Source organism: Nycticebus coucang, chromosome 11 (assembly GCF_027406575.1).
Source record: "Nycticebus coucang isolate mNycCou1 chromosome 11, mNycCou1.pri, whole genome shotgun sequence".
Lineage (NCBI taxonomy): Eukaryota > Metazoa > Chordata > Mammalia > Primates > Lorisidae > Nycticebus > Nycticebus coucang.
This window is the reverse complement of record NC_069790.1, coordinates 51,060,959-51,074,619: the sequence shown is the minus strand read 5'-3', so window position 1 is coordinate 51,074,619 and position 13,661 is coordinate 51,060,959.

The window sequence follows — 13,661 nt, the reverse complement described above, 5'->3', positions numbered from 1 at the left end:
ACAAGCAGAACTCACTAAAACATTGCAAACATTTGTCAAATTGTGCATCAAAATTGTAAGCTGACAGGGAGAAGCATAGTTGGACCAAGTAAACACAACAGATAAACAGGAAAATCTTAAATGAAAATCTTGGCATGAGAAAAACAGTCGCAAAGTTCACCAATGGACTCTGCCTGTGAGGGAGTTTTTAGCTTGTAAACAATTATATTGGAAAACCTTTTCTACTCCCCTGATCTCACCCCAAATGACTTTTTTACCTGGAGATAAAGGAAATGTTTAAAGGAAGATATGTTGATGACATTCAGGACATCAAGGATAATATAATGGCCATTCCAGAAAGAGTTCCAAAATTGCCTTGAAGGGTAGACTAGGCCCTGATGTGGGCACATAGCTTCCCTAGGGAGTATATCAGAGGTGACCATAGTGATAAGTAGTAATGAGATATGTAGTACTTTTTCTAAAATGAGTTCCAGAACACTTCCTGTGTTAAAGGTATGGCTGAAAATTAGGCTTAGTCTTACAAATACATGGAATATGGCCTAATTATATGTACTCTCATATTAATCAGAAAAATAAATCAGGAGAATCTGCCATGAAAGTACGGGAAAAACACTAGAATATATCAACCTAGGGAAAAATTTTATGAAGAAGACTTCTGTTGGCAATTACAAAAACAACAACAAAATAAATAAATGGGACTTAATTAGACTGAAAAGTTTCTGTACAGCTAAGGAGACAACAAACAAAGCAAATAGACAACCTTGAGAATAAGAAGAAATATTTGCATATTATGAACCAGACAAAGGCTTGATAACTAGGATCTACAGAGAACTCAAATTAATCAACAAAAAAGAGCCAACAATCTCATCTATCACTGGGCTAGACACATGAATAGAACCTTCTCTGAGGAAGATAGACAAACGACCAAAAATATGAAAAAATATCAGCATCCCTAATTATCAGAGAACTGAGAATCAAAACCACCCTGAGATATCCCCAAACCCCAGTAAGATTAGACCACATCACAAAGTCCCAAAGGTGAAGGTGCTGGCAGGGATGAGGAGAGAGCGGAACCCTTTTACACTCTTGGTGGGACTGCAAACTAATACAGCTTCTTTGGAAAGAAGTATGGAGAAACTTCAAAGAACTCAAATTAGATCACCCATTTTACCCTGTAATCCCACTACTAGGAATCTACCCAGAAAAAAAAAAATCATTTTATCATAAGGACATTTGTACTAGATTGTTTATCGCAGCTCAATTTACAATCACCAATATGTGGAAGCACCACATATGTGAATGTCCATCAACTCAGGAATGGATTGACACATTGTGATACATGTACACCATGGAATAATATTCAGCCATGAACAGATGATGACTTCACATCTTTTGTAATATCCTACATGGAGTTGAAGCACATTCTTCTTAGTAAAATATGACAGGAATGGAAAAGAAAGTATCCAATGTACTCAATACTAACTCGAAGTCAGTAGATAATCTAATGCATGCCCACATAGGAGAAAAACTCCTTTCAATTTAAGTGGGAGGGGAGAGGTAATGAACTGGGATGGGGGTTGGGGTGCTCTCACTGAATGGGCATGGAGTGAGAGGGTGTTGGCACACCTTTTGTGTGTGGGACATAACCATAAGAGGGACTCTCTACTTAACAAAATCAAATATTTTGACATCTGTTTGTACATTAACCTGATATAAATTTACTTTTCAAAAAATAAAAATAAAAATAAAAGAAGCTGTCAAGCTGTTTTTCAGAATGTTGCAACCATATTCTCACTAGCAGCACAGTGATATAATTTCAACACCCTTGGTGTTGCTAACTATATTTTATTTTAGCAATTCTAATAGTTGTGTAGTGATTTAGTAGTTTTAATTTTCTTTTTTAAATAAAAAAATGATTAAAAAAATGTGTGGTTGAGTGAAATGTCTCTTCATATCTTTTGTCCACTTTCTGGTTGAATTGTTTTCTACTGTTGAGTTCTGAGAGGTTTTTATTTTTTAACATATTCTAGATATTACTGCTTTCTCATATGGAGTTACAAACATTTTCTCAGTTTGTAACTTGTTTCATTAATAGACATTATTTTTATAACAATTTTAAATCTACAAAGTGTGTAAATTATATAGTTTCCACATACATCCCCACAATTTCTCCTATTATTTACATCTTACATTAATATGGCCCTTTTTTAAAAAATTAGCAAACCAAGAGAGATACAGTGTTATAAACAAAGTCCATGTTTTACTCAGTTTTTTTAGTTGTATCTGTCATATTATTTCTGTAGATTCATTCAGGATATTACATGGCATTTAGTCATAACGGCTTCATGGGCTCTCTTGGCTATCACATTTTCTCAGACTTCCTTCTGTCTGATGACCATGACAATTTTGAGAAATTTTTATTATTTCTTTTCCTTTTTTTGGTCTTTTCCCATAAATATATGCATTCAATTTCTGTATTCTCAATTCTGTGTCATTCTATATCATTAATCCGTATGTCCAGCCTTATCCTATTCTTCACTGTCTTGATTACTGCGAGTTTATAGTAATTTTGAATTAGAAAGGACAGGTTTGTCATTTTTTTTTAACAAGGTTATTTTGAATATACTAGGTCCCTTGAATTTCTATGTGAACTTTAAAGTTAGCTTGTCAATTTTTACCAAAAATATTAATAGGGATTTCAAAATGTATAAATGGAATTTTGAATTTAATTTCCCAATTGTTCATTCATATTGTATAGAAGTGTAACTGAAGATTGTATAGCAATTTTTAATTCTGCAACTTTAATGAAGCTGTTTATGAGCCTTAATAGGTTTTTTTCTTTGGGGGACATACTTATGTTTTTCTATATACCAGCTCGTGTTTTCTACCAACAGTTTTACTTGTTTCCCAAACCATTGGCCTTTTTCTTGTTTTCTGTGTGTAATAAGCCTGAATGGAAACTAGAGTACAATGGTGGAAAAAAGTGAAAAGTATGGAAATCTTTGTCTTCGTATAAGAGGGGGAAGTCAACATTTTACCTGGGAGCATGATGTTAGCTATAGGCTTTATCAAGTTCATGATGTTCTTTTAATTTTCTAACTGCTTGAGTGACTTATAATAATACTGTGTATTTTCAATTTTTTTCTGTGTATTGAGGTGATCATTTGTATTTTGTCTTTTATTTTATGTTATATTAAATAGTCTAATTTTTGATGTTAAAATAAGCTTGCATTTCTGGAATAAATCTTACTTTGTAAAATGTATAATCATTTTTATATGTTACTGAATTCAATTTGACAGTATTTAAAGATAGCTGAAATTATATTTACAGTGGGCATTGGTCCATGGTTTTCTTTTCTTAAGGAAAACTAAGTTTGATTTTTGTATCAGTGAAATACAGACTTCATGGAATGAGGTAGGAAATATTTCATTCTCTTCTAGTTTTTGGAAGAGTTTTTGAAAAATTAGTGTTAATTCTTTCTTAAACACTTAGCAAAATTTACCATTGGAACAATCTAACCCTAAGCTTATTTTTGTGGAAAGAAATTATGATTACTCATTTACTCTCTTTATTTGCTATATATTTATTCTAATTTTTTATTATTTTTTACTAATATTTCTTTTGAGTCAGTCTTATAATTAATATTTTGTGTTTATTTAGGAATGCCCATTTCATCTAAGCTATCTAATTTGTTGAGATAAAGTTATTCTTACTATTTATTCCTTTACAATCCTTTTAATTTCTCCAAGAGCAGTACAAATAACCTCTCTTTTATTATTGATTTTAGTAATTTGAATATTTTTTTTTATCTTGGTCAGCGGTGAAAGAGTGTTGATTTTTATTAGTCTTCCAAATAACCCAACCTTTGGTTTTATTCAATTTCTATATGTTTTCTATCTATATTTTATTACTTTTGGTTTTAATGTTTATTGATTTTTCACTTGTGTTTATTCTAACTTGCTCTTTTTTTAATTTCTTAAGGTGAAAGTTAAGCTATTGATTTAAGACAAATTATCTTTATATACAGGAAAAATCACAACTAAGTATTGGTTTAGCTGCATCCCATAAAGACATTTGTAATATTTATATTTATATTTATCTCAATGTATTTTCTTATTTTTCCTTACAGTTTCTTCTTTGATCATTTGGTTACCTAGAAGTGTGTTAATGGCCAACTATTTGCGGCTTTCTCAAATATCCTTTTTATTGATTTACAATGTTATTCCCCTCTGGTTTGAATTCCACTCTTTATGAATTCAAGACTTTTAAATTTATTGAGACTTCTTATGGTCTATCTTGAAGAACATTCCATATGAATTGGAGAATGTGTATTTTGTGGTTGTTTGGAGAATTGTTCCATCTATGTCCCTAAAGTCCAGATGATTTTAATGCCATTGAAGTCTATATTTTCCTGTTGATCTCCTATGTAGTTGTTTTATCTATTATTGAAAGTAAGGCATTGTAGTCTGCAATTATTATTGCTAAATTTTATGTACCTCCCTTCAACTCTCTTGGTTTTACTTCACATATTTTAATGCATTATTGTTAGTTTCAAGCATGTTTACAGTTACTTAGGAGAATAATGTACTCACAAATAATATATATTTATGCTGTCTGGAATATTTATGTTTGAAATTATCTTAATTAGTGTTCTTGTGTGTGTGTGTGTGTGTGTGTGTGTGTGTGTGTGTGTATGTGTGTATTCTAGTGTCCATTGTATCATGAAGAACTTCCTTAAGTATTTATTGTAAGGCAGGTCTTCATGGCAAAGTATTTTCTGTCTTTCTTTGTCTGGATGTTTTAATTTCTCTTTCATTTAAAAAAAGTTTTATTGAGGTAAACCTGCCCTACAGTAAACTGCACATATGTGAAGTGTGGATTATGGTAAGACTTGTCCTATGATAGTTTTAACAATAGTCAAGATAAGAATTATATATCAATCACCCTAAATTTCTTTATACCTGTACTATGTAATCTTTGCTTCCCATCACCTCTCCTCCCCAAGCACTTCCCATCAATATTCATTAATTTAAACTTTCTAGAATTTTGTATAAATAGATTAGTATTTTGATCTGTAGTCTTTGACTTAGCACACATTTTGATATTCATCCCTGTTACAGTATTTATCAATATTGAATTTCTTTTGTTATTGAGCAGTATTTCTCCATAAAGGTGTATGCGATATCATTTATTTATCCATTCACTTGTTGAGGAACATTGGTTTGTTTTTAGTTTTTAGTTCTTAAAAGTAATGCTGATAGAAACATTCATATATCTGCCTTTGTATGGATATTTTTTTCTCTAATGTAAATACTTGTGGAAAATTTGCATCATATTCAAGGTGTATATTTAACATTTTAAGTAATTGTTGCACTGTTTTCTAATTTAGCTTTGTCATCCTAAGCCTCCATTAGCATGATGTGAGGGTTCTAGTTGCCCCACATGCTCACCAATACTTAATATAGTTGGTCTTTCTCATTTTAGGCATTTTACTACAGGTATAGTGAATATATTTTTATTTGCATTTCCCTAATAGCCAATAAATTGAGCATCTTTGGGAGAGTTTACTTGTTCTTATATCTTTTTTGGTATGTAAATATATATATAACATTTTTAATTGCTATTTTTTAAAGATTGACTTTTGAAAGTTATTTATGTATTCTGGAAATAAATACTATTATCTGGTATGTATTTTGCAAATATGTTCTTTCAGTCATGGCTTCTCTTTTCTTTCTTTTTACTGTTCCCTTGAAAGTGTGGAGGATTTTAGTTCTGATGAAATTCAATTAAACAATTTGTTCCTTTGTAAATTGTGTTTTTGAAGTCATCGCTGTGAAATTTTTATGTTCTCCAAGGTCAAAAAGTCTTTCTTTTAGTTGTTTTCAGTAATGTTATAGTTTTAAGTTTATGATCAGTTTTAATATAATTTTATTGTTCCTCAAAGAATGGATTATGCTTTTTTTTTGCCAATATATATCTGACTATTTTAACATTGTTTATTGAAAAGAATATCCTTTGTACACTAAATTGTTCTTGCATCTTTGTTATAAATCAGTTCTTCACATGTTTGTTTCTTTGTGGACTCCCCTATGCTTGATTGATTTACTTTTCCTCTCTTCGAGCCATTACTACCTGTCTTTATTACTACATCTTTGAAAGTCTTGAAGTAAGGTAATAATCCTGATTTTGCTTTATAGATAAAAAGATCAATAAATTCTCTAACTTTATTCTTCTGGGACAAAGTTGTTTTGGCTATTCTGAGAACTTTATATTAACTTGTGAATTTTAAAATCAGTTTGTAAATTTCTGAAAACACATTTCTATTTACATAGATTATACTCATCAATTTAGGGAAAACAGATATTTTAAATTAATGGCCCATAAACATCTTTATGTGCATTTCTCCTTTGTATCACTCCTTTTATTGAGTCTTTATTAATGTCTCACATTATTGTTTTATTATTTTTAATTTGCAGATCTTGAATATCTTTTGTATTTCAAATTTTTATTGTAAAGGGTTTTCTCAAATTTCAAGTAATGATTAATTATTACAAATACAGTTTATTTGAATGTATTGATCTCATATCTTGTAATATTGCTAACCTTGCAAGATAGTTTAAGAGGATATTTTTGTAGATGCTTTCATTTTTTTCTTTGTAGAGACAGAGTTACACTTTGTCACCCTTGGTAGAGTGCTGCGGCATCACAGCTCACAGCAACCTCCAACTCCTGGGCTTAGGAGATTCTTTTGCCTCAGCCTCCCAACTACCTGGGACTACAGGTGCCCACCACAATGCCTGGCTATTTTTTTGTTGCAGTTTGGCCGGGGCTGGGTTTGAATCCACCACCCTTGGCATATGGAGCTGGTGCCCTACCCACTGAGCCACAGGTGCTGCCCTTTTTTGTAGATTCTATTGGATTTCTACATTGATTTTCATATCATCTGCAAGCAAAGGAAGTTTTACTTTTTATTTTCCAATTTGAATAGTTTACATCTATCTTTTTCTTTCCTGTGTGCAATAACTGGAACCTCTAGTTGAATGGATGTGATATTAGCAGACATCCTTGTCTGGTTCCCAATCTTAGGTGTAAAACCTGTAATTTGTCACCATTAACTGTGATATTAGCTGTAGAATATTTATAGACATTCTTCATTAAGTTGAGGGTTTTCCCTTTTGATGTATTTTTTATCAGAAATGGATGTTGGATTTTGTCCAAGTTTTTTTTAATTATATCAAAATGGTCATAATTTTGTTTTTATTGTTAATATGGTTAATTGCATTGATTGATTTTTGATTTTTAAACCAAGTTTGCATTTCAATGGTAAACTTCACCTGACCTTTTTATATTTTGCTATATTAAATTTTCTAAAGTTTTATTTATAGATTTTTTACCTATATTAATAAAAAATATCAGTTAGTATGTTTCATTGTCTTGTATGTAACAAACTTTGTCTGATTTTGCTATCAGTGCATTGTTACCTTCATAGAACAAGTTGTGGAGTGTTCTCTGCTTTTCAGTTTTCTAGAAGACATTGCATAGAAATGATATTCTTTCATTCTTAAATGTTTAGCAGAACTCATTTGGTCTGGAATTTTTTTTGCTGTAGCTTTTTAACTACAGATTTAATTTCTTAAATACCTAAAAAATTATTCATGATATATATATTTATTCCTTAGTTAACTTTAATAGCTTGAATTTTTTCAGGAACATTTCCATTTCATCAAAGCTAACAAATTTATAGCCACAGAGTCATTCAGAATTTTTCCTTATCCTGTAAATATCTGTATAATCTGTATTGATATCACCTCCATCTTTCTAGGTATTGATAATTGTTTCTTCTTTTTTTTTCTTGATCAATCTAGCTAGAATCTTACCAATTTTTGACTTAATCAAGAAATCATTTTAGTTTCATTGATTTTCAGTTTTCTATTTTATAGATTTCCACTTTTATTTTATTAATTTTTTCTGCTTTGAGTTTATTTTACTGACCAGCAAAATTGCATTATATATATTCATACATACAATATGTAAAATTCAAAGTGTACTCAATCAATTGGATTGACATTAGTTAGGATTTATATGTATATATATACATATATGTATGTATATAAGCTTTCATTAGTTTCAGTTAATTGATTTCATAGGTTTATGCTTCAAGAAGTTTATGCTATGGAAAATTCAGAAATCTATAAAATTAATACATATATACACAAATATATTGCATACATTGTAACTAATCAAACAAGGGATAACCAATAACTAAACCAATTACATTTGGTTTCCCTCACCCCAGTTGTGCAGAACATGTGTGGGTATGTTATTCACATCAGTTAATAATTGTTATTATTGAACTGATTTTATGTCCTCCATAAAATTAGTGATTTAAGTGTTCCACTTAAGATTTTTTCATGAAGGGGGGAAGGGCAAGATGGCCGAGTGAGAGCAGCTTCCGAGGGAGGCTCCTGTCTAAAAGGAAAGATAATGTCCAGAAACAGCCCAACTAAGCTGAAGACTGGGAGCCCAGCCGAGAGAGAGAGATGATAACTGCAAGTCACTTCTGCTAAGGCAAGCTGCCAAGAAATCAAGCTTCAGGTACAAAATTCATCTGAAAGGAGGAGTGTCCATCCCCTCCCCCAAGAAAGCTGTGGTTTTTCTTTGTTTTTCTGTCTCCTTTCTTTTCTCTCTTTATTTGCTCCTGTGGGTTTTCTATGGACAAGCAGTGAACTGTGGACCTCTTGCCTCACCCCATGGGTGAGTGCTGTGGAAGTGGGGACTACTTCATCAGAAGGACCTTGGCATGACTCTAAACACTCTCTTGCTAGGCAAAATATTGAACTAAGATCTTCCCTGCCATTCTGAACTTCCAGTATGCCCTTCCTGCCTTACCCGATGAACCAGAAGCCTAACCCCTGCTGAGACTGAGGGAGGAGGTTCTTGATCAGTGCCCCCCTCCCTGTCTGCTGGACCAAGTGCCCCAACAGCAAGAGACTCTGGGGGCTACGCCAAGACCCCTTCCACCAGGATCTCCAATGGCAGCTGTGTGGCCTTGCACCCTGCACTCCATGCCAACATGGGCCTCTGTACGAGTGACGCCACAAACTGCGCCCTGTGACCTGCATCTGTCAGGACCTCTGTACAAATGGTGCCACAACCCATGACCCATACCCACCCGGACCCCCATATGCCCTGACCAGGAATTCTAGGAGCCGCGCACCCCACGTCCTCCCTCCTGACCCTCCCGGCCTCCACACCAGCCTGCTCATCTGGCCAGGGAAGTCATGCGAACTCTGGAGACCTCCCTGCCTCTACGTGGAGCCCTTCTCCTGGCCAGAAACTGCAGGAGCCTTGGCTCTCTGTGCCCAAATCACTGGGTGCCAGGCACTCCCAGAACCGTGTGCACCACGCCCTGCCCTGTTGCTGGTTCTGGGTGTGTCACACCCCAGAGCTACTCCCACAACCAGAACTTTCTGGCTGGGGCAGCCTCAGAGGAGCTAAACAGGGTCACTCCCTACAAAGATCCAGCAACAATAGAGTGATCACACTGGGGTCTAATCTTGGAGAGACACGTCCCCAACTCTGAGGATGGCCAGAGGCAACAGTGAAAAACAATCATGAGGCAAAATCAACGGGAAAAATCTGGCAATATGAATGATCATAGTAGATCAACTCCCACAAGGAATAATAAGGCAGACACAGCACAAGATCCCATGCACAAATAGCTGAGATGTCAGAAATTGAATTCAGAATCTGGATAGCAAACAAGATCAAATTAGAATTCCAAGCAATAATCCAAAAGATGTGTCAAGAATTCAACAAATTCAAAGACCAAGTGACCAAAGATTTTGACACATGAGATAAGAATTTGCAGCCCTCAAAGATCTGAGAAACACAGTAGAATCCCTCAGTAACAGAATGGAGCAAGCAGAAGAAAGAATTTCTGACATTGAAGACAAAGCTTTCGAACACTCCCAAACTTTCAAAGAGGAAGAGAAATGGAGAGCAAAAACAGATCACTCTCTCAGAGAGCTCTGGGATAATTTGGAGAAAACCAATATTCATCTTATAGGGATCCCGAAAAGCGATGAAGTGGCTTCCCAATGCATAGAGTCTCTTCTTCATGAGATTATGAAAGAGAACTTTCCAGACATGCCAAGAGATTCTGAAATTCAGATAGCAGACAGTTTCAGAACTGCAGCATGTCTCAACCTGAATAAGACATCCCCCAGACACATCATAATCAATTTCACTAAAGTTAATATGAAGGAGAAAATTCTGAAAGCAGCCAGACGAAAGAAAACCATTATCTAGAGGGGAAGAATATTAGATAACTGCAGATCTCTCTGCTGAAACCTTTCAAGTTAGAAGAGGATGGTCATCGACTTTTAATCTCCTAAAACAAAATAGCTTTCAACCCAGGATCCTGTATCCAGCTAAACTAAGATTCATTTATGATGGAGAAATTAAATACTTTAATGGCATTCACATGTTGAAGAAATTTGCCATAACTAAACCAGCTCTCCAGGATATATTCATACCTATACTCCATAAAGACCAGTGTAATCCTCCATCACAAAAGTAAACTCACCCAAAAACTTTTGATCAAATTCCAACTTCCCCAGTTGCAAAAGGATTAAAAATGTCCACTGGACTCTCAAAAGGTTATCAATATTCTCAATTAATGGGAATGGTTTACGTTGTGCTCTAAAGAGGCATAGCTTGGCTGACTGGATACAAAAACTCAAGCCAGATATCTGCTGCATAAAAGAATCTCATCTTACCTTAAAAGATAAATATAGACTCAAGGTGAAGGGATGGTCATCTATACTCTAGGCAAATGTAATGTAGAAACAAGCAGGCATGGCAATCCTATTCGCAGATACAATAGGCTTTAAACCAACCAAAATAAGGAAGGATAAGGATGGTCACTTCATATTTGTTAAAGGTAATACTCAATATGATGAGATTTCAATTATTAATATTTATGCCCCCAACCAGAATGCACCTCAATTTATAAGAGAAACTCTAACAAACATGAGCAACTTGATTTCCTCCATTTCCATAGTAGTTGGAGATTGTAACACCCTTTTACAGCTCCAAAAACAAGCTAATCAATGAAATTTTAGATTTAAACTTAAGCATTCAACACCTGGATTTAACAGACATCTATGGAACATTTCATCCCCATAAAACTGAATACACATTCTTCTCATCAGCCCACGGAACAGATTCCAAAGTTGATCACATTCTAGGCCACAAATCTAACCTCAGAAAATTAAAAAAAATAGAAATTATTCCTTGCATCTTCTCAGACCATCATGGAATAAAAGTTGAACTCAATAACAACAGGAATCTGTATACCCATACAAAAACATGTAAGCTAAATTATCTTATGCTGAAGGATAGATGGGTTATAGATGAGATAAAGAAGGAAATCACCAAATTTTTGGAACAAAACAACAATGAAGACACGAATTATCAGAACCTCTGGTATACTGCAAAGGCAGTCCTAAAAGGGAAATTTATAGCACTGCAAACCTTCCTCAGGAAAACAGAAGGAGAGGAAGTTAATAACTTAATGGGACATCTCAAGCAACTGGAGAAGGAAGAACATTCCAACCCCAAACCCAGCAGAAGAAAAGAAATAACCAAAATCAGAGCAGAATTAAATGAAATTGAAAACAAAAGAATTATACAACAGATCAAAAAAATCCATAAGTTGGTTTTTTGAAAAGATCAATAAAATAGATAAACCTTTGGCCAACCTAACCAGGAAAAAAAGAGTAAAATCTCTACTTTCATCAATCAGAAATGGTAAAGACGAAATAACAGACCCCTCAGAAATTCAAAAAATCCTTAATGAATATTACGAGAAACTTTACTCTCAGATATATGAAAATCTGAAGGAAATTGAGTACACCACCTACCAAGACTTAGCCAGACTGAAGTGGAAATGTTGAACAGGCCTATATTATGTTCTGAAATAGCATCTACTATACAAAATCTCCCTAACAATGAAAGCCCAGGACCAGCAGGCTTTATGGCAGAATTCTACCAAACTTTTAAAGAAGAACTAGTGCCTATATTACTAAACCTCTTCCAGAATATAGAAAAGGAATGCTACCCAACACATTCTATGAAGCAAACATCATCTTGATTGCTAAACAAGGGAAAGACCCAACAAGAAAAGAAAATATAGACCAATATCAATAATGAATATTGATGCTAAAATACTCAATAAGATCCTAGCAAACAAATCCAACAACACATCAAACAAATTATACACCATGACCAAGTGGGATTTATCCCAGGGTCTCAAGGCTGGTTCAATATATGTAAATCTATAAATGTAATTCAGCACATAAACAAACTGAAACATAAAGACCATATGATTCTTTCAATTGATGCAGAAAAAGCTTTTGATAATATCCAGCATCCCTTCATGATCAGAACACTTAAGAAAATTGGTATAGAAGGGACATTCCGTAAACTAATAGAGGCCATCTACAGCAAATCCACAGCCAATATCGTATTGAATGGAGTTAAATTGAAATCATTTCCACTTAGATCAGGAACCAGGCAAGGTTGCCCATTGTCTCTATTGCTGTTTAACATTGTAATGGAACTTTTAGTCATTGCAATTAGGGAAGAAAAGGCGATCACATGAGGTCAGAAGAGATCAAACTTTCACTATTCACAGATGATATGATTGTATATCTGGAAAACACCAGGCATTCTACTACAAAACTCTTAGAAGTGATCAAGGAATACAACAGTATCTCAGGCTACAAAATCAACACCCATAAATCTGTAGCCTTTATACATACCAACAATAGCCAACCCGAAGAAACAGTCAAGGACTCTATTCCTTTCACAGTAGTGCCAAAGAAGATGAAGTATTTGGAAGTATACCTAACAAAGGATGTGAAAGATCTCTATAAAGAGAACTATGAAATTTTAAGAAAAGAAATAGCTGAAGATGTTAACAAATGGAAAAACATACCATGCTCATGACTGGAAAGACTCAACATTGTTAAAATGTCTATACCACCCAAAGCAATATATAATTTTAATGCAATTACTATATTAAAGCTCCATTGTCTTATTTTAAATATCTTGAAAAAAATAATACTTCATTTTATATGGAATCAGAAAAAAAACTCCAATAGCCAAAACATTACTCAGAAATAAAAACAAAGCAGGAGGAATCATGCTACCAGACCTGAGACTATAGTATAAATCGATAGTGATCAAAACAGCATGGTACTGGCACAAAAACAGAGAAGTAGATGTCTGGAACAGAATAGAGAACCAAGAGATTAATCCATCTACTTACCATTATTTGATCTTTGACAAACTAATTAAAAACATTCAGTGGGGAAAAGATTTCCTATTTAACAAATGGTGCTGGTTGAACTGGCTGGTGATCTGTAAAAGACTGAAACTGGACCCACACCTTTCACCATTAAATAAGATGGACTCTCACTGGATAAAAGATTTAAACTTAACACATGTAACTATAAAAATACTTGAAGAAAGTGCAGAGAAAAATGTTGAAGGAATCAGCCTGGGTGAATATTTTATGAGGAGGACTCCCCAGGCAATTGAAACAGTATCAAAAATGCATTACTGGGACCTGATCCAACTAAAAAGCTTCTAC